The sequence below is a fragment of the Buteo buteo genome, chromosome 18 (assembly GCF_964188355.1).
Source record: "Buteo buteo chromosome 18, bButBut1.hap1.1, whole genome shotgun sequence".
Lineage (NCBI taxonomy): Eukaryota > Metazoa > Chordata > Aves > Accipitriformes > Accipitridae > Buteo > Buteo buteo.
In genome coordinates, this window is record NC_134188.1 from 11,453,288 (window position 1) to 11,474,490 (window position 21,203).

Below are 21,203 nucleotides of genomic sequence, written 5' to 3' on the forward strand. Positions count from 1 at the left end.
CCACACACAGGAATAACAGCACTAGGGATCTGTGCTTTCCCAGAGATGTCATATCTCATGGTGCTCGTCCTCGGCAGAGCCTGTTTCCGAAAAGGCAAACGTCTGGCTATTCCTCCTACGAGGAAGGAGACAGCCCTGAAAGCTGTTGCTGGTCTTCACCTTCCCGTGGTAGCCCACACACAGGAACAACAGCACTAGGGATAAGTGCTTTCCCAGAGATGTCATATCTCATGGTGCTCGTCCTCGGCAGAGCCTGTTTCCGAAAAGGCAAACGTCTGGCTATTCATCCTACGAGGAAGGAGACAGCCCTGAAAGCTGTTGCTGGTCTTCACCTTCCCGTGGTAGCCCACACACAGGAACAACAGCACTAGGGATAAGTGCTTACCCAGAGATGTCATATCTCATGGTGCTCGTTCTCGGCAGAGCCTGTTTCCGAAAAGACATACGACCGGCTCCTTCTCCCACAAGGAATGTGCCAGCCCTGAAAGCGGTTGCTGGTCTTCACCTTCCCTTGGTAGCCCACACACAGGAATAACAGCACTAGGGATCTGTGCTTTCCCAGAGATGTCATATCTCATGGTGCTCGTCCTCGGCAGAGCCTGTTTCCGAAAAGGCAAACGTCTGGCTATTCCTCCTACGAGGAAGGAGACAGCCCTGTAAGCTGTTGCTGGTGTTTACCTTCCCTTGGTGACCTACTCACAGGCACAACAGCACTGGGGATCTGTGCTTTCCCAGAGATGTCATATCTCATGGTGCTCGTTCTCGGCAGAGCCTGTTTCCGAAAAGACATACGACCGGCTCCTTCTCCCACAAGGAATGTGCCAGCCCTGAAAGCGGTTGCTGGTCTTCACCTTCCCTTGGTAGCCCACACACAGGAATAACAGCACTAGGGATCTGTGCTTTCCCAGAGATGTCATATCTCATGGTGCTCGTGCTCGGCAGAGCCTGTTTCCAAAAAGACATACGACTGGCTATTCCTCCTACGAGGAAGGAGACAGCCCTGAAAGCTGTTGCTGGTCTTCACCTTCCCGTGGTAGCCCACACACAGGAACAACAGCACTAGGGATAAGTGCTTTCCCAGAGATGTCATATCTCATGGTGCTCGTTCACGACAGAGCCTGTTTCCGAAAAGACATACGACTGGCTCCTTCTCCCACAAGGAATATGCCAGCCCTGAAAGCTGTTGCTGGTCCTGACCTTCCCATAGTAGCCCATATACAGGAACAACAGTACTGGGGATCTGTGCTTTCCCACAAATGTCATTTGTCATGGTGCTCGGTCTCGGCAGAGCCTGTTTCCGAAAAGGCAAACGTCTGGCTATTCCTCCTACGAGGAAGGAGACAGCCCTGTAAGCTGTTGCTGGTGTTTACCTTCCCTTGGTGACCTACTCACAGGCACAACAGCACTGGGGATCTGTGCTTTCCCAGAGATGTCATATCTCATGGTGCTCGTTCTCGGCAGAGCCTGTTTCCGAAAAGGCAAACGTCTGGCTATTCCTCCTACGAGGAAGGAGACAGCCCTGAAAGCTGTTGCTGGTCTTCACCTTCCCGTGGTAGCCCACACACAGGAACAACAGCACTAGGGATAAGTGCTTTCCCAGAGATGTCATATCTCATGGTGCTCGTCCTCGGCAGAGCCTGTTTCCGAAAAGGCAAACGTCTGGCTATTCCTCCTACGAGGAAGGAGACAGCCCTGAAAGCTGTTGCTGGTCTTCACCTTCCCGTGGTAGCCCACACACAGGAACAACAGCACTAGGGATAAGTGCTTACCCAGAGATGTCATATCTCATGGTGCTCGTTCTCGGCAGAGCCTGTTTCCGAAAAGACATACGACCGGCTCCTTCTCCCACAAGGAATGTGCCAGCCCTGAAAGCGGTTGCTGGTCTTCACCTTCCCTTGGTAGCCCACACACAGGAATAACAGCACTAGGGATCTGTGCTTTCCCAGAGATGTCATATCTCATGGTGCTCGTCCTCGGCAGAGCCTGTTTCCGAAAAGGCAAACGTCTGGCTATTCCTCCTACGAGGAAGGAGACAGCCCTGAAAGCTGTTGCTGGTCTTCACCTTCCCGTGGTAGCCCACACACAGGAACAACAGCACTAGGGATAAGTGCTTTCCCAGAGATGTCATATCTCATGGTGCTCGTTCACGACAGAGCCTGTTTCCGAAAAGACATACGACTGGCTCCTTCTCCCACAAGGAATGTGCCAGCCCTGAAAGCTGTTGCTGGTCCTGACCTTCCCATAGTAGCCCATACACAGGAACAACAGTACTGGGGATCTGTGCTTTCCCACAAATGTCATGTGTCATGGTGCTCGGTCTCGGCAGAGCCTGTTTCCGAAAAGGCAAACGTCTGGCTATTCCTCCTACGAGGAAGGAGACAGCCCTGTAAGCTGTTGCTGGTGTTTACCTTCCCTTGGTGACCTACTCACAGGCACAACAGCACTGGGGATCTGTGCTTTCCCAGAGATGTCATATCTCATGGTGCTCGTTCTCGGCAGAGCCTGTTTCCGAAAAGACATACGACCGGCTCCTTCTCCCACAAGGAATGTGCCAGCCCTGAAAGCGGTTGCTGGTCTTCACCTTCCCTTGGTAGCCCACACACAGGAATAACAGCACTAGGGATCTGTGCTTTCCCAGAGATGTCATATCTCATGGTGCTCGTCCTCGGCAGAGCCTGTTTCCGAAAAGGCAAACGTCTGGCTATTCCTCCTACGAGGAAGGAGACAGCCCTAAAAGCTGTTGCTGGTCTTCACCTTCCCGTGGTAGCCCACACACAGGAACAACAGCACTAGGGATAAGTGCTTTCCCAGAGATGTCATATCTCATGGTGCTTGTTCTCGGCAGAGCCTGTTTCCGAAAAAGCAAACGTCTGGCTATTCCTTTTACGAGGAATGTGCCAGCCCTGAAAGCTGTTGCTGGTGTTTACCTTCCCGTGGCGACATACTCACAATAGCAACAGCACTAGGGATAAGTGCTTTCCCAGAGATGTCATGTCTCATGGTGCTCGGTCTCGGCAGAGCCTGTTTCCAAAAAGGCAAACGTCTGGCTATTCATCCTACGAGGAAGGAGACAGCCCTGAAAGCTGTTGCTGGTCTTCACCTTCCCGTGGTAGCCCACACACAGGAACAACAGCACTAGGGATAAGTGCTTACCCAGAGATGTCATATCTCATGGTGCTCGTTCTCGGCAGAGCCTGTTTCCGAAAAGACATACGACCGGCTCCTTCTCCCACAAGGAATGTGACAGCCCTGAAAGCGGTTGCTGGTCTTCACCTTCCCTTGGTAGCCCACACACAGGAATAACAGCACTAGGGATCTGTGCTTTCCCAGAGATGTCATATCTCATGGTGCTCGTCCTCGGCAGAGCCTGTTTCCGAAAAGACATACGACTGGCTATTCCTCCTACGAGGAAGGAGACAGCCCTGAAAGCTGTTGCTGGTCTTCACCTTCCCGTGGTAGCCCACACACAGGAACAACAGCACTAGGGATAAGTGCTTTCCCAGAGATGTCATATCTCATGGTGCTCGTTCACGACAGAGCCTGTTTCCGAAAAGACATACGACTGGCTCCTTCTCCCACAAGGAATGTGCCAGCCCTGAAAGCTGTTGCTGGTCCTGACCTTCCCATAGTAGCCCATACACAGGAACAACAGTACTGGGGATCTGTGCTTTCCCACAAATGTCATTTGTCATGGTGCTCGGTCTCGGCAGAGCCTGTTTCCGAAAAGGCAAACGTCTGGCTATTCCTCCTACGAGGAAGGAGACAGCCCTGTAAGCTGTTGCTGGTGTTTACCTTCCCTTGGTGACCTACTCACAGGCACAACAGCACTGGGGATCTGTGCTTTCCCAGAGATGTCATATCTCATGGTGCTCGTTCTCGGCAGAGCCTGTTTCCGAAAAGGCAAACGTCTGGCTATTCCTCCTACGAGGAAGGAGACAGCCCTGAAAGCTGTTGCTGGTCTTCACCTTCCCGTGGTAGCCCACACACAGGAACAACAGCACTAGGGATAAGTGCTTTCCCAGAGATGTCATATCTCATGGTGCTCGTCCTCGGCAGAGCCTGTTTCCGAAAAGGCAAACGTCTGGCTATTCCTCCTACGAGGAAGGAGACAGCCCTGAAAGCTGTTGCTGGTCTTCACCTTCCCGTGGTAGCCCACACACAGGAACAACAGCACTAGGGATAAGTGCTTACCCAGAGATGTCATATCTCATGGTGCTCGTTCTCGGCAGAGCCTGTTTCCGAAAAGACATACGACCGGCTCCTTCTCCCACAAGGAATGTGCCAGCCCTGAAAGCGGTTGCTGGTCTTCACCTTCCCTTGGTAGCCCACACACAGGAATAACAGCACTAGGGATCTGTGCTTTCCCAGAGATGTCATATCTCATGGTGCTCGTCCTCGGCAGAGCCTGTTTCCGAAAAGGCAAACGTCTGGCTATTCCTCCTACGAGGAAGGAGACAGCCCTGAAAGCTGTTGCTGGTCTTCACCTTCCCGTGGTAGCCCACACACAGGAACAACAGCACTAGGGATAAGTGCTTTCCCAGAGATGTCATATCTCATGGTGCTCGTTCACGACAGAGCCTGTTTCCGAAAAGACATACGACTGGCTCCTTCTCCCACAAGGAATGTGCCAGCCCTGAAAGCTGTTGCTGGTCCTGACCTTCCCATAGTAGCCCATACACAGGAACAACAGTACTGGGGATCTGTGCTTTCCCACAAATGTCATGTGTCATGGTGCTCGGTCTCGGCAGAGCCTGTTTCCGAAAAGGCAAACGTCTGGCTATTCCTCCTACGAGGAAGGAGACAGCCCTGTAAGCTGTTGCTGGTGTTTACCTTCCCTTGGTGACCTACTCACAGGCACAACAGCACTGGGGATCTGTGCTTTCCCAGAGATGTCATATCTCATGGTGCTCGTTCTCGGCAGAGCCTGTTTCCGAAAAGACATACGACCGGCTCCTTCTCCCACAAGGAATGTGCCAGCCCTGAAAGCGGTTGCTGGTCTTCACCTTCCCTTGGTAGCCCACACACAGGAATAACAGCACTAGGGATCTGTGCTTTCCCAGAGATGTCATATCTCATGGTGCTCGTCCTCGGCAGAGCCTGTTTCCGAAAAGGCAAACGTCTGGCTATTCCTCCTACGAGGAAGGAGACAGCCCTAAAAGCTGTTGCTGGTCTTCACCTTCCCGTGGTAGCCCACACACAGGAACAACAGCACTAGGGATAAGTGCTTTCCCAGAGATGTCATATCTCATGGTGCTCGTCCTCGGCAGAGCCTGTTTCCGAAAAGGCAAACGTCTGGCTATTCCTGCTACGAGGAATGTGCAAGCCCTGAAAGCTGTTGCTGGTCTTCACCTTCCCGTGGTAGCCCACACACAGGAACAACAGCACTAGGGATAAGTGCTTTCCCAGAGATGTCATATGTCATGGTGCTCGTTCTCGGCAGAGCCTGTTTCCGAAAAGACATACGGCTGGCTCCTACTCCCACAAGGAATGTGCCAGCCCTGAAAGCTGTTGCTGGTCCTGACCTTCCCATAGTAGCCCATACACAGGAACAACAGTACTGGGGATCTGTGCTTTCCCACAAATGTCATGTGTCATGGTGCTCGGTCTCGGCAGAGCCTGTTTCCGAAAAGGCAAACGTCTGGCTATTCCTCCTACGAGGAAGGAGACAGCCCTGAAAGCTGTTGCTGGTGTTTACCTTCCCTTGGTGACCTACTGACAGGCACAACAGCACTGGGGATCTGTGCTTTCCCAGAGATGTCATATGTCATGGTGCTCGTTCTCGGCAGAGCCTGTTTCCGAAAAGACATACGACCGGCTCCTTCTCCCACAAGGAATGTGCCAGCCCTGAAAGCGGTTGCTGGTCTTCACCTTCCCGTGGTAGCCCACACACAGGAATAACAGCACTAGGGATCTGTGCTTTCCCAGAGATGTCATATCTCATGGTGCTCGTCCTCGGCAGAGCCTGTTTCCGAAAAGGCAAACGTCTGGCTATTCATCCTACGAGGAAGGAGACAGCCCTGAAAGCTGTTGCTGGTCTTCACCTTCCCGTGGTAGCCCACACACAGGAACAACAGCACTAGGGATAAGTGCTTTCCCAGAGATGTCATATCTCATGGTGCTTGTTCTCGGCAGAGCCTGTTTCCGAAAAAGCAAACGTCTGGCTATTCCTTTTACGAGGAATGTGCCAGCCCTGAAAGCTGTTGCTGGTGTTTACCTTCCCGTGGCGACATACTCACAATAGCAACAGCACTAGGGATAAGTGCTTTCCCAGAGATGTCATGTCTCATGGTGCTCGGTCTCGGCAGAGCCTGTTTCCGAAAAGGCAAACGACTGGCTCCTTCTCCCACAAGGAATGTGCCAGCCCTGAAAGCTGTTGCTGGTCTTCACCTTCCCTTGGCATCCTACTCACATGCACAACAGCACTGGGGATCTGTGCTTTCCCAGAGATGTCATATCTCATGGTGCTCGTTCTCGGCAGAGCCTGTTTCCGAAAAGACATACGACCGGCTCCTTCTCCCACAAGGAATGTGCCAGCCCTGAAAGCGGTTGCTGGTCTTCACCTTCCCTTGGTAGCCCACACACAGGAATAACAGCACTAGGGATCTGTGCTTTCCCAGAGATGTCATATCTCATGGTGCTCGTCCTCGGCAGAGCCTGTTTCCGAAAAGGCAAACGTCTGGCTATTCCTCCTACGAGGAAGGAGACAGCCCTGAAAGCTGTTGCTGGTCTTCACCTTCCCGTGGTAGCCCACACACAGGAACAACAGCACTAGGGATAAGTGCTTTCCCAGAGATGTCATATCTCATGGTGCTCGTTCACGACAGAGCCTGTTTCCGAAAAGACATACGACTGGCTCCTTCTCCCACAAGGAATGTGCCAGCCCTGAAAGCTGTTGCTGGTCCTGACCTTCCCATAGTAGCCCATACACAGGAACAACAGTACTGGGGATCTGTGCTTTCCCACAAATGTCATGTGTCATGGTGCTCGGTCTCGGCAGAGCCTGTTTCCGAAAAGGCAAACGTCTGGCTATTCCTCCTACGAGGAAGGAGACAGCCCTGTAAGCTGTTGCTGGTGTTTACCTTCCCTTGGTGACCTACTCACAGGCACAACAACACTGGGGATCTGTGCTTTCCCAGAGATGTCATATCTCATGGTGCTCGTTCTCGGCAGAGCCTGTTTCCGAAAAGACATACGACCGGCTCCTTCTCCCACAAGGAATGTGCCAGCCTTTAAAGCGGTTGCTGGTCTTCACCTTCCCTTGGTAGCCCACACACAGGAATAACAGCACTAGGGATCTGTGCTTTCCCAAAGATGTCATATCTCATGGTGCTCGTCCTCGGCAGAGCCTGTTTCCGAAAAGACATACGACTGGCTATTCCTCCTACGAGGAAGGAGACAGCCCTGAAAGCTGTTGCTGGTCTTCACCTTCCCGTGGTAGCCCACACACAGGAACAACAGCACTAGGGATAAGTGCTTTCCCAGAGATGTCATATCTCATGGTGCTCGTTCACGACAGAGCCTGTTTCCGAAAAGACATACGACTGGCTCCTTCTCCCACAAGGAATGTGCCAGCCCTGAAAGCTGTTGCTGGTCCTGACCTTCCCATAGTAGCCCATATACAGGAACAACAGTACTGGGGATCTGTGCTTTCCCACAAATGTCATTTGTCATGGTGCTCGGTCTCGGCAGAGCCTGTTTCCGAAAAGGCAAACGTCTGGCTATTCCTCCTACGAGGAAGGAGACAGCCCTGTAAGCTGTTGCTGGTGTTTACCTTCCCTTGGTGACCTACTCACAGGCACAACAGCACTGGGGATCTGTGCTTTCCCAGAGATGTCATATCTCATGGTGCTCGTTCTCGGCAGAGCCTGTTTCCGAAAAGGCAAACGTCTGGCTATTCCTCCTACGAGGAAGGAGACAGCCCTGAAAGCTGTTGCTGGTCTTCACCTTCCCGTGGTAGCCCACACACAGGAACAACAGCACTAGGGATAAGTGCTTTCCCAGAGATGTCATATCTCATGGTGCTCGTCCTCGGCAGAGCCTGTTTCCGAAAAGGCAAACGTCTGGCTATTCCTCCTACGAGGAAGGAGACAGCCCTGAAAGCTGTTGCTGGTCTTCACCTTCCCGTGGTAGCCCACACACAGGAACAACAGCACTAGGGATAAGTGCTTACCCAGAGATGTCATATCTCATGGTGCTCGTTCTCGGCAGAGCCTGTTTCCGAAAAGACATACGACCGGCTCCTTCTCCCACAAGGAATGTGCCAGCCCTGAAAGCGGTTGCTGGTCTTCACCTTCCCTTGGTAGCCCACACACAGGAATAACAGCACTAGGGATCTGTGCTTTCCCAGAGATGTCATATCTCATGGTGCTCGTCCTCGGCAGAGCCTGTTTCCGAAAAGGCAAACGTCTGGCTATTCCTCCTACGAGGAAGGAGACAGCCCTGTAAGCTGTTGCTGGTGTTTACCTTCCCATAGTAGCCCATACACAGGAACAACAGTACTGGGGATCTGTGCTTTCCCACAAATGTCATGTGTCATGGTGCTCGGTCTCGGCAGAGCCTGTTTCCGAAAAGGCAAACGTCTGGCTATTCCTCCTACGAGGAAGGAGACAGCCCTGTAAGCTGTTGCTGGTGTTTACCTTCCCTTGGTGACCTACTCACAGGCACAACAGCACTGGGGATCTGTGCTTTCCCAGAGATGTCATATCTCACGGTGCTCGTTCTCGGCAGAGCCTGTTTCCGAAAAGACATACGACCGGCTCCTTCTCCCACAAGGAATGTGCCAGCCCTGAAAGCGGTTGCTGGTCTTCACCTTCCCTTGGTAGCCCACACACAGGAATAACAGCACTAGGGATCTGTGCTTTCCCAGAGATGTCATATCTCATGGTGCTCGTCCTCGGCAGAGCCTGTTTCCGAAAAGGCAAACGTCTGGCTATTCCTGCTACGAGGAATGTGCAAGCCCTGAAAGCTGTTGCTGGTCTTCACCTTCCCGTGGTAGCCCACACACAGGAACAACAGCACTAGGGATAAGTGCTTTCCCAGAGATGTCATATCTCATGGTGCTCGTTCTCGGCAGAGCCTGTTTCCGAAAAGACATACGACTGGCTCCAACTCCCACAAGGAATGTGCCAGCCCTGAAAGCTGTTGCTGGTCCTGACCTTCCCATAGTAGCCCATACACAGGAACAACAGTACTGGGGATCTGTGCTTTCCCACAAATGTCATGTGTCATGGTGCTCGGTCTCGGCAGAGCCTGTTTCCGAAAAGGCAAACGTCTGGCTATTCCTCCTACGAGGAAGGAGACAGCCCTGAAAGCTGTTGCTGGTGTTTACCTTCCCTTGGTGACCTACTGACAGGCACAACAGCACTGGGGATCTGTGCTTTCCCAGAGATGTCATACCTCATGGTGCTCGTTCTCGGCAGAGCCTGTTTCCGAAAAGACATACGACCGGCTCCTTCTCCCACAAGGAATGTGCCAGCCCTGAAAGCGGTTGCTGGTCTTCACCTTCCCGTGGTAGCCCACACACAGGAATAACAGCACTAGGGATCTGTGCTTTCCCAGAGATGTCATATCTCATGGTGCTCGTTCTCGGCAGAGCCTGTTTCCGAAAAGGCAAACGTCTGGCTATTCCTCCTACGAGGAAGGAGACAGCCCTGAAAGCTGTTGCTGGTCTTCACCTTCCCGTGGTAGCCCACACACAGGAACAACAGCACTAGGGATAAGTGCTTTCCCAGAGATGTCATATCTCATGGTGCTTGTTCTCGGCAGAGCCTGTTTCCGAAAAAGCAAACGTCTGGCTATTCCTTTTACGAGGAATGTGCCAGCCCTGAAAGCTGTTGCTGGTCTTTACCTTCCCGTGGCGACATACTCACAATAGCAACAGCACTAGGGATAAGTGCTTTCCCAGAGATGTCATGTCTCATGGTGCTCGGTCTCGGCAGAGCCTGTTTCCGAAAAGGCAAACGACTGGCTCCTTCTCCCACAAGGAATGTGCCAGCCCTGAAAGCTGTTGCTGGTCTTCACCTTCCCTTGGCATCCTACTCACATGCACAACAGCACTGGGGATCTGTGCTTTCCCAGAGATGTCATATCTCATGGTGCTCGTTCTCGGCAGAGCCTGTTTCCGAAAAGACATACGACCGGCTCCTTCTCCCACAAGGAATGTGCCAGCCCTGAAAGCGGTTGCTGGTCTTCACCTTCCCTTGGTAGCCCACACACAGGAATAACAGCACTAGGGATCTGTGCTTTCCCAGAGATGTCATATCTCATGGTGCTCGTGCTCGGCAGAGCCTGTTTCCGAAAAGGCAAACGTCTGGCTATTCCTCCTACGAGGAAGGAGACAGCCCTGAAAGCTGTTGCTGGTCTTCACCTTCCCGTGGTAGCCCACACACAGGAACAACAGCACTAGGGATAAGTGCTTACCCAGAGATGTCATATCTCATGGTGCTCGTTCTCGGCAGAGCCTGTTTCCGAAAAGACATACGACTGGCTCCTTCTCCCACAAGGAATGTGCCAGCCCTGAAAGCGGTTGCTGGTCTTCACCTTCCCGTGGTAGCCCACACACAGGAATAACAGCACTAGGGATCTGTGCTTTCCCAGAGATGTCATATCTCATGGTGCTCGTTCTCGGCAGAGCCTGTTTCCGAAAAGGCAAACGTCTGGCTATTCCTCCTACGAGGAAGGAGACAGCCCTGAAAGCTGTTGCTGGTCTTCACCTTCCCGTGGTAGCCCACACACAGGAACAACAGCACTAGGGATAAGTGCTTTCCCAGAGATGTCATATCTCATGGTGCTTGTTCTCGGCAGAGCCTGTTTCCGAAAAAGCAAACGTCTGGCTATTCCTTTTACGAGGAATGTGCCAGCCCTGAAAGCTGTTGCTGGTCTTTACCTTCCCGTGGCGACATACTCACAATAGCAACAGCACTAGGGATCTGTGCTTTCCCAGAGATGTCATATCTCATGGTGCTCGTCCTCGGCAGAGCCTGTTTCCGAAAAGGCAAACGTCTGGCTCCTTCTCCCACAAGGAATGTGCCAGCCCTGAAAGCTGTTGCTGGTCTTCACCTTCCCTTGGCATCCTACTCACATGCACAACAGCACTGGGGATCTGTGCTTTCCCAGAGATGTCATATCTCATGGTGCTCGTTCTCGGCAGAGCCTGTTTCCGAAAAGACATACGAACGGCTCCTTCTCCCACAAGGAATGTGCCAGCCCTGAAAGCGGTTGCTGGTCTTCACCTTCCCTTGGTAGCCCACACACAGGAATAACAGCACTAGGGATCTGTGCTTTCCCAGAGATGTCATATCTCATGGTGCTCGTCCTCGGCAGAGCCTGTTTCCGAAAAGGCAAACGTCTGGCTATTCCTCCTACGAGGAAGGAGACAGCCCTGAAAGCTGTTGCTGGTCTTCACCTTCCCGTGGTAGCCCACACACAGGAACAACAGCACTAGGGATAAGTGCTTTCCCAGAGATGTCATATCTCATGGTGCTCGTTCACGACAGAGCCTGTTTCCGAAAAGACATACGACTGGCTCCTTCTCCCACAAGGAATGTGCCAGCCCTGAAAGCTGTTGCTGGTCCTGACCTTCCCATAGTAGCCCATACACAGGAACAACAGCACTGGGGATCTGTGCTTTCCCAGAGATGTCATATCTCATGGTGCTCGTTCTCGGCAGAGCCTGTTTCCGAAAAGACATACGACCGGCTCCTTCTCCCACAAGGAATGTGCCAGCCCTGAAAGCGGTTGCTGGTCTTCACCTTCCCTTGGTAGCCCACACACAGGAATAACAGCACTAGGGATCTGTGCTTTCCCAGAGATGTCATATCTCATGGTGCTCGTCCTCGGCAGAGCCTGTTTCCGAAAAGGCAAACGTCTGGCTATTCCTCCTACGAGGAAGGAGACAGCCCTGAAAGCTGTTGCTGGTCTTCACCTTCCCGTGGTAGCCCACACACAGGAACAACAGCACTAGGGATAAGTGCTTTCCCAGAGACGTCATATCTCATGGTGCTCGTTCACGACAGAGCCTGTTTCCGAAAAGACATACGACTGGCTCCTTCTCCCACAAGGAATGTGCCAGCCCTGAAAGCGGTTGCTGGTCTTCACCTTCCCGTGGTAGCCCACACACAGGAATAACAGCACTAGGGATCTGTGCTTTCCCAGAGATGTCATATCTCATGGTGCTCGTCCTCGGCAGAGCCTGTTTCCGAAAAGGCAAACGTCTGGCTATTCCTGCTACGAGGAATGTGCAAGCCCTGAAAGCTGTTGCTGGTCTTCACCTTCCCGTGGTAGCCCACACACAGGAACAACAGCACTAGGGATAAGTGCTTTCCCAGAGATGTCATATCTCATGGTGCTCGTTCTCGGCAGAGCCTGTTTCCGAAAAGACATACGACCGGCTCCTTCTCCCACAAGGAATGTGCCAGCCCTGAAAGCGGTTGCTGGTCTTCACCTTCCCTTGGTAGCCACACACAGGAATAACAGCACTAGGGATCTGTGCTTTCCCAGAGATGTCATATCTCATGGTGCTCGTCCTCGGCAGAGCCTGTTTCCGAAAAGGCAAACGTCTGGCTATTCCTCCTACGAGGAAGGAGACAGCCATGAAAGCTGTTGCTGGTCTTCACCTTCCCGTGGTAGCCCACACACAGGAACAACAGCACTAGGGATAAGTGCTTTCCCAGAGATGTCATATCTCATGGTGCTCGTTCACGACAGAGCCTGTTTCCGAAAAGACATACGACTGGCTCCTTCTCCCACAAGGAATGTGCCAGCCCTGAAAGCTGTTGCTGGTCCTGACCTTCCCATAGTAGCCCATACACAGGAACAACAGTACTGGGGATCTGTGCTTTCCCACAAATGTCATGTGTCATGGTGCTCGGTCTCGGCAGAGCCTGTTTCCGAAAAGGCAAACGTCTGGCTATTCCTCCTACGAGGAAGGAGACAGCCCTGTAAGCTGTTGCTGGTGTTTACCTTCCCTTGGTGACCTACTCACAGGCACAACAGCACTGGGGATCTGTGCTTTCCCAGAGATGTCATATCTCATGGTGCTCGTTCTCGGCAGAGCCTGTTTCCGAAAAGACATACGACCGGCTCCTTCTCCCACAAGGAATGTGCCAGCCCTGAAAGCGGTTGCTGGTCTTCACCTTCCCTTGGTAGCCCACACACAGGAATAACAGCACTAGGGATCTGTGCTTTCCCAGAGATGTCATATCTCATGGTGCTCGTCCTCGGCAGAGCCTGTTTCCGAAAAGGCAAACGTCTGGCTATTCCTGCTACGAGGAATGTGCAAGCCCTGAAAGCTGTTGCTGGTCTTCACCTTCCCGTGGTAGCCCACACACAGGAACAACAGCACTAGGGATAAGTGCTTTCCCAGAGATGTCATATGTCATGGTGCTCGTTCTCGGCAGAGCCTGTTTCCGAAAAGACATACGACTGGCTCCTACTCCCACAAGGAATGTGCCAGCCCTGAAAGCTGTTGCTGGTCCTGACCTTCCCATAGTAGCCCATACACAGGAACAACAGTACTGGGGATCTGTGCTTTCCCACAAATGTCATGTGTCATGGTGCTCGGTCTCGGCAGAGCCTGTTTCCGAAAAGGCAAACGTCTGGCTATTCATCCTACGAGGAAGGAGACAGCCCTGAAAGCTGTTGCTGGTGTTTACCTTCCCTTGGTGACCTACTGACAGGCACAACAGCACTGGGGATCTGTGCTTTCCCAGAGATGTCATACCTCATGGTGCTCGTTCTCGGCAGAGCCTGTTTCCGAAAAGACATACGACCGGCTCCTTCTCCCACAAGGAATGTGCCAGCCCTGAAAGCGGTTGCTGGTCTTCACCTTCCCGTGGTAGCCCACACACAGGAATAACAGCACTAGGGATCTGTGCTTTCCCAGAGATGTCATATCTCATGGTGCTCGTTCTCGGCAGAGCCTGTTTCCGAAAAGGCAAACGTCTGGCTATTCCTCCTACGAGGAAGGAGACAGCCCTGAAAGCTGTTGCTGGTCTTCACCTTCCCGTGGTAGCCCACACACAGGAACAACAGCACTAGGGATAAGTGCTTTCCCAGAGATGTCATATCTCATGGTGCTTGTTCTCGGCAGAGCCTGTTTCCGAAAAAGCAAACGTCTGGCTATTCCTTTTACGAGGAATGTGCCAGCCCTGAAAGCTGTTGCTGGTCTTTACCTTCCCGTGGCGACATACTCACAATAGCAACAGCACTAGGGATAAGTGCTTTCCCAGAGATGTCATGTCTCATGGTGCTCGGTCTCGGCAGAGCCTGTTTCCGAAAAGGCAAACGACTGGCTCCTTCTCCCACAAGGAATGTGCCAGCCCTGAAAGCTGTTGCTGGTCTTCACCTTCCCTTGGCATCCTACTCACATGCACAACAGCACTGGGGATCTGTGCTTTCCCAGAGATGTCATATCTCATGGTGCTCGTTCTCGGCAGAGCCTGTTTCCGAAAAGACATACGACCGGCTCCTTCTCCCACAAGGAATGTGCCAGCCCTGAAAGCTGTTGCTGGTGTTTACCTTCCCTTGGTAGCCCACACACAGGAATAACAGCACTAGGGATCTGTGCTTTCCCAGAGATGTCATATCTCATGGTGCTCGTCCTCGGCAGAGCCTGTTTCCGAAAAGGCAAACGTCTGGCTATTCCTCCTACGAGGAAGGAGACAGCCCTGAAAGCTGTTGCTGGTCTTCACCTTCCCGTGGTAGCCCACACACAGGAACAACAGCACTAGGGATAAGTGCTTTCCCAGAGATGTCATATCTCATGGTGCTCGTTCACGACAGAGCCTGTTTCCGAAAAGACATACGACTGGCTCCTTCTCCCACAAGGAATGTGCCAGCCCTGAAAGCTGTTGCTGGTCCTGACCTTCCCATAGTAGCCCATACACAGGAACAACAGCACTGGGGATCTGTGCTTTCCCAGAGATGTCATATCTCATGGTGCTCGTTCTCGGCAGAGCCTGTTTCCGAAAAGACATACGACCGGCTCCTTCTCCCACAAGGAATGTGCCAGCCCTGAAAGCGGTTGCTGGTCTTCACCTTCCCGTGGTAGCCCACACACAGGAATAACAGCACTAGGGATCTGTGCTTTCCCAGAGATGTCATATCTCATGGTGCTCGTTCTCGGCAGAGCCTGTTTCCGAAAAGGCAAACGTCTGGCTATTCCTCCTACGAGGAAGGAGACAGCCCTGAAAGCTGTTGCTGGTCTTCACCTTCCCGTGGTAGCCCACACACAGGAACAACAGCACTAGGGATAAGTGCTTTCCCAGAGATGTCATATCTCATGGTGCTTGTTCTCGGCAGAGCCTGTTTCCGAAAAAGCAAACGTCTGGCTATTCCTTTTACGAGGAATGTGCCAGCCCTGAAAGCTGTTGCTGGTCTTTACCTTCCCGTGGCGACATACTCACAATAGCAACAGCACTAGGGATAAGTGCTTTCCCAGAGATGTCATGTCTCATGGTGCTCGGTCTCGGCAGAGCCTGTTTCCGAAAAGGCAAACGACTGGCTCCTTCTCCCACAAGGAATGTGCCAGCCCTGAAAGCTGTTGCTGGTCTTCACCTTCCCTTGGCATCCTACTCACATGCACAACAGCACTGGGGATCTGTGCTTTCCCAGAGATGTCATATCTCATGGTGCTCGTTCTCGGCAGAGCCTGTTTCCGAAAAGACATACGACTGGCTCCTTCTCCCACAAGGAATGTGCCAGCCCTGAAAGCTGTTGCTGGTGTTTACCTTCCCTTGGTAGCCCACACACAGGAATAACAGCACTAGGGATCTGTGCTTTCCCAGAGATGTCATATCTCATGGTGCTCGTCCTCGGCAGAGCCTGTTTCCGAAAAGGCAAACGTCTGGCTATTCCTCCTACGAGGAAGGAGACAGCCCTGAAAGCTGTTGCTGGTCTTCACCTTCCCGTGGTAGCCCACACACAGGAACAACAGCACTAGGGATAAGTGCTTTCCCAGAGATGTCATATCTCATGGTGCTCGTTCACGACAGAGCCTGTTTCCGAAAAGACATACGACTGGCTCCTTCTCCCACAAGGAATGTGCCAGCCCTGAAAGCTGTTGCTGGTCCTGACCTTCCCATAGTAGCCCATACACAGGAACAACAGCACTGGGGATCTGTGCTTTCCCAGAGATGTCATATCTCATGGTGCTCGTTCTCGGCAGAGCCTGTTTCCGAAAAGACATACGACCGGCTCCTTCTCCCACAAGGAATGTGCCAGCCCTGAAAGCGGTTGCTGGTCTTCACCTTCCCGTGGTAGCCCACACACAGGAATAACAGCACTAGGGATCTGTGCTTTCCCAGAGATGTCATATCTCATGGTGCTCGTTCTCGGCAGAGCCTGTTTCCGAAAAGGCAAACGTCTGGCTATTCCTCCTACGAGGAAGGAGACAGCCCTGAAAGCTGTTGCTGGTCTTCACCTTCCCGTGGTAGCCCACACACAGGAACAACAGCACTAGGGATAAGTGCTTTCCCAGAGATGTCATATCTCATGGTGCTTGTTCTCGGCAGAGCCTGTTTCCGAAAAAGCAAACGTCTGGCTATTCCTTTTACGAGGAATGTGCCAGCCCTGAAAGCTGTTGCTGGTCTTTACCTTCCCGTGGCGACATACTCACAATAGCAACAGCACTAGGGATAAGTGCTTTCCCAGAGATGTCATGTCTCATGGTGCTCGGTCTCGGCAGAGCCTGTTTCCGAAAAGGCAAACGACTGGCTCCTTCTCCCACAAGGAATGTGCCAGCCCTGAAAGCTGTTGCTGGTCTTCACCTTCCCTTGGCATCCTACTCACATGCACAACAGCACTGGGGATCTGTGCTTTCCCAGAGATGTCATATCTCATGGTGCTCGTTCTCGGCAGAGCCTGTTTCCGAAAAGACATACGACCGGCTCCTTCTCCCACAAGGAATGTGCCAGCCCTGAAAGCGGTTGCTGGTCTTCACCTTCCCTTGGTAGCCCACACACAGGAATAACAGCACTAGGGATCTGTGCTTTCCCAGAGATGTCATATCTCATGGTGCTCGTCCTCGGCAGAGCCTGTTTCCGAAAAGGCAAACGTCTGGCTATTCCTCCTACGAGGAAGGAGACAGCCCTGAAAGCTGTTGCTGGTCTTCACCTTCCCGTGGTAGCCCACACACAGGAACAACAGCACTAGGGATAAGTGCTTTCCCAGAGATGTCATATCTCATGGTGCTCGTTCACGACAGAGCCTGTTTCCGAAAAGACATACGACTGGCTCCTTCTCCCACAAGGAATGTGCCAGCCCTGAAAGCTGTTGCTGGTCCTGACCTTCCCATAGTAGCCCATACACAGGAACAACAGCACTGGGGATCTGTGCTTTCCCAGAGATGTCATATCTCATGGTGCTCGTTCTCGGCAGAGCCTGTTTCCGAAAAGACATACGACCGGCTCCTTCTCCCACAAGGAATGTGCCAGCCCTGAAAGCGGTTGCTGGTCTTCACCTTCCCTTGGTAGCCCACACACAGGAATAACAGCACTAGGGATCTGTGCTTTCCCAGAGATGTCATATCTCATGGTGCTCGTCCTCGGCAGAGCCTGTTTCCGAAAAGGCAAACGTCTGGCTATTCCTCCTACGAGGAAGGAGACAGCCCTGAAAGCTGTTGCTGGTCTTCACCTTCCCGTGGTAGCCCACACACAGGAACAACAGCACTAGGGATAAGTGCTTTCCCAGAGATGTCATATCTCATGGTGCTCGTTCACGACAGAGCCTGTTTCCAAAAAGACATACGACTGGCTCCTTCTCCCACAAGGAATGTGCCAGCCCTGAAAGCTGTTGCTGGTCCTGACCTTCCCATAGTAGCCCATACACAGGAACAACAGTACTGGGGATCTGTGCTTTCCCACAAATGTCATGTGTCATGGTGCTCGGTCTCGGCAGAGCCTGTTTCCGAAAAGGCAAACGTCTGGCTATTCCTCCTACGAGGAAGGAGACAGCCCTGTAAGCTGTTGCTGGTGTTTACCTTCCCTTGGTGACCTACTGACAGGCACAACAGCACTGGGGATCTGTGCTTTCCCAGAGATGTCATATCTCATGGTGCTCGTTCTCGGCAGAGCCTGTTTCCGAAAAGACATACGACCGGCTCCTTCTCCCACAAGGAATGTGCCAGCCCTGAAAGCGGTTGCTGGTCTTCACCTTCCCTTGGTAGCCCACACACAGGAATAACAGCACTAGGGATCTGTGCTTTCCCAGAGATGTCATATCTCATGGTGCTCGTCCTCGGCAGAGCCTGTTTCCGAAAAGGCAAACGTCTGGCTATTCCTGCTACGAGGAATGTGCAAGCCCTGAAAGCTGTTGCTGGTCTTCACCTTCCCGTGGTAGCCCACACACAGGAACAACAGCACTAGGGATAAGTGCTTTCCCAGAGATGTCATATGTCATGGTGCTCGTTCTCGGCAGAGCCTGTTTCCGAAAAGACATACGACTGGCTCCTACTCCCACAAGGAATGTGCCAGCCCTGAAAGCTGTTGCTGGTCCTGACCTTCCCATAGTAGCCCATACACAGGAACAACAGTACTGGGGATCTGTGCTTTCCCACAAATGTCATGTGTCATGGTGCTCGGTCTCGGCAGAGCCTGTTTCCGAAAAGGCAAACGTCTGGCTATTCCTCCTACGAGGAAGGAGACAGCCCTGAAAGCTGTTGCTGGTGTTTACCTTCCCTTGGTGACCTACTGACAGGCACAACAGCACTGGGGATCTGTGCTTTCCCAGAGATGTCATACCTCATGGTGCTCGTTCTCGGCAGAGCCTGTTTCCGAAAAGACATACGACCGGCTCCTTCTCCCACAAGGAATGTGCCAGCCCTGAAAGCGGTTGCTGGTCTTCACCTTCCCGTGGTAGCCCACACACAGGAATAACAGCACTAGGGATCTGTGCTTTCCCAGAGATGTCATATCTCATGGTGCTCGTTCTCGGCAGAGCCTGTTTCCGAAAAGGCAAACGTCTGGCTATTCCTCCTACAAGGAAGGAGACAGCCCTGAAAGCTGTTGCTGGTCTTCACCTTCCCGTGGTAGCCCACACACAGGAACAACAGCACTAGGGATAAGTGCTTTCCCAGAGATGTCATATCTCATGGTGCTTGTTCTCGGCAGAGCCTGTTTCCGAAAAAGCAAACGTCTGGCTATTCCTTTTACGAGGAATGTGCCAGCCCTGAAAGCTGTTGCTGGTGTTTACCTTCCCGTGGCGACATACTCACAATAGCAACAGCACTAGGGATAAGTGCTTTCCCAGAGATGTCATGTCTCATGGTGCTCGGTCTCGGCAGAGCCTGTTTCCGAAAAGGCAAACGACTGGCTCCTTCTCCCACAAGGAATGTGCCAGCCCTGAAAGCTGTTGCTGGTCTTCACCTTCCCTTGGCATCCTACTCACATGCACAACAGCACTGGGGATCTGTGCTTTCCCAGAGATGTCATATCTCATGGTGCTCGTTCTCGGCAGAGCCTGTTTCCGAAAAGACATACGACCGGCTCCTTCTCCCACAAGGAATGTGCCAGCCCTGAAAGCGGTTGCTGGTCTTCACCTTCCCTTGGTAGCCCACACACAGGAATAACAGCACTAGGGATCTGTGCTTTCCCAGAGATGTCATATCTCATGGTGCTCGTGCTCGGCAGAGCCTGTTTCCGAAAAGGCAAACGTCTGGCTATTCCTCCTACGAGGAAGGAGACAGCCCTGAAAGCTGTTGCTGGTCTTCACCTTCCCGTGGTAGCCCACACACAGGAACAACAGCACTAGGGATAAGTGCTTACCCAGAGATGTCATATCTCATGGTGCTCGTTCTCGGCAGAGCCTGTTTCCGAAAAGACATACGACCGGCTCCTTCTCCCACAAGGAATGTGCCAGCCCTGAAAGCTGTTGCTGGTGTTTACCTTCCCTTGGTAGCCCACACACAGGAATAACAGCACTAGGGATCTGTGCTTTCCCAGAGATGTCATATCTCATGGTGCTCGTCCTCGGCAGAGCCTGTTTCCGAAAAGGCAAACGTCTGGCTATTCCTCCTACGAGGAAGGAGACAGCCCTGAAAGCTGTTGCTGGTCTTCACCTTCCCGTGGTAGCCCACACACAGGAACAACAGCACTAGGGATAAGTGCTTTCCCAGAGATGTCATATCTCATGGTGCTCGTTCACGACAGAGCCTGTTTCCGAAAAGACATACGACTGGCTCCTTCTCCCACAAGGAATGTGCCAGCCCTGAAAGCTGTTGCTGGTCCTGACCTTCCCATAGTAGCCCATACACAGGAACAACAGCACTGGGGATCTGTGCTTTCCCAGAGATGTCATATCTCATGGTGCTCGTTCTCGGCAGAGCCTGTTTCCGAAAAGACATACGACCGGCTCCTTCTCCCACAAGGAATGTGCCAGCCCTGAAAGCGGTTGCTGGTCTTCACCTTCCCTTGGTAGCCCACACACAGGAATAACAGCACTAGGGATCTGTGCTTTCCCAGAGATGTCATATCTCATGGTGCTCGTCCTCGGCAGAGCCTGTTTCCGAAAAGGCAAACGTCTGGCTATTCCTCCTACGAGGAGGGAGACAGCCCTGAAAGCTGTTGCTGGTCTTCACCTTCCCGTGGTAGCCCACACACAGGAACAACAGCACTAGGGATAAGTGCTTTCCCAGAGATGTCATATCTCATGGTGCTCGTTCACGACAGAGCCTGTTTCCGAAAAGACATACGACTGGCTCCTTCTCCCACAAGGAATGTGCCAGCCCTGAAAGCGGTTGCTGGTCTTCACCTTCCCGTGGTAGCCCACACACAGGAATAACAGCACTAGGGATCTGTGCTTTCCCAGAGATGTCATATCTCATGGTGCTCGTCCTCGGCAGAGCCTGTTTCCGAAAAGGCAAACGTCTGGCTATTCCTGCTACGAGGAATGTGCAAGCCCTGAAAGCTGTTGCTGGTCTTCACCTTCCCGTGGTAGCCCACACACAGGAACAACAGCACTAGGGATAAGTGCTTTCCCAGAGATGTCATATCTCATGGTGCTCGTCCTCGGCAGAGCCTGTTTCCGAAAAGGCAAACGTCTGGCTATTCATCCTACGAGGAAGGAGACAGCCCTGAAAGCTGTTGCTGGTCTTCACCTTCCCGTGGTAGCCCACACACAGGAACAACAGCACTAGGGATAAGTGCTTACCCAGAGATGTCATATCTCATGGTGCTCGTTCTCGGCAGAGCCTGTTTCCGAAAAGACAT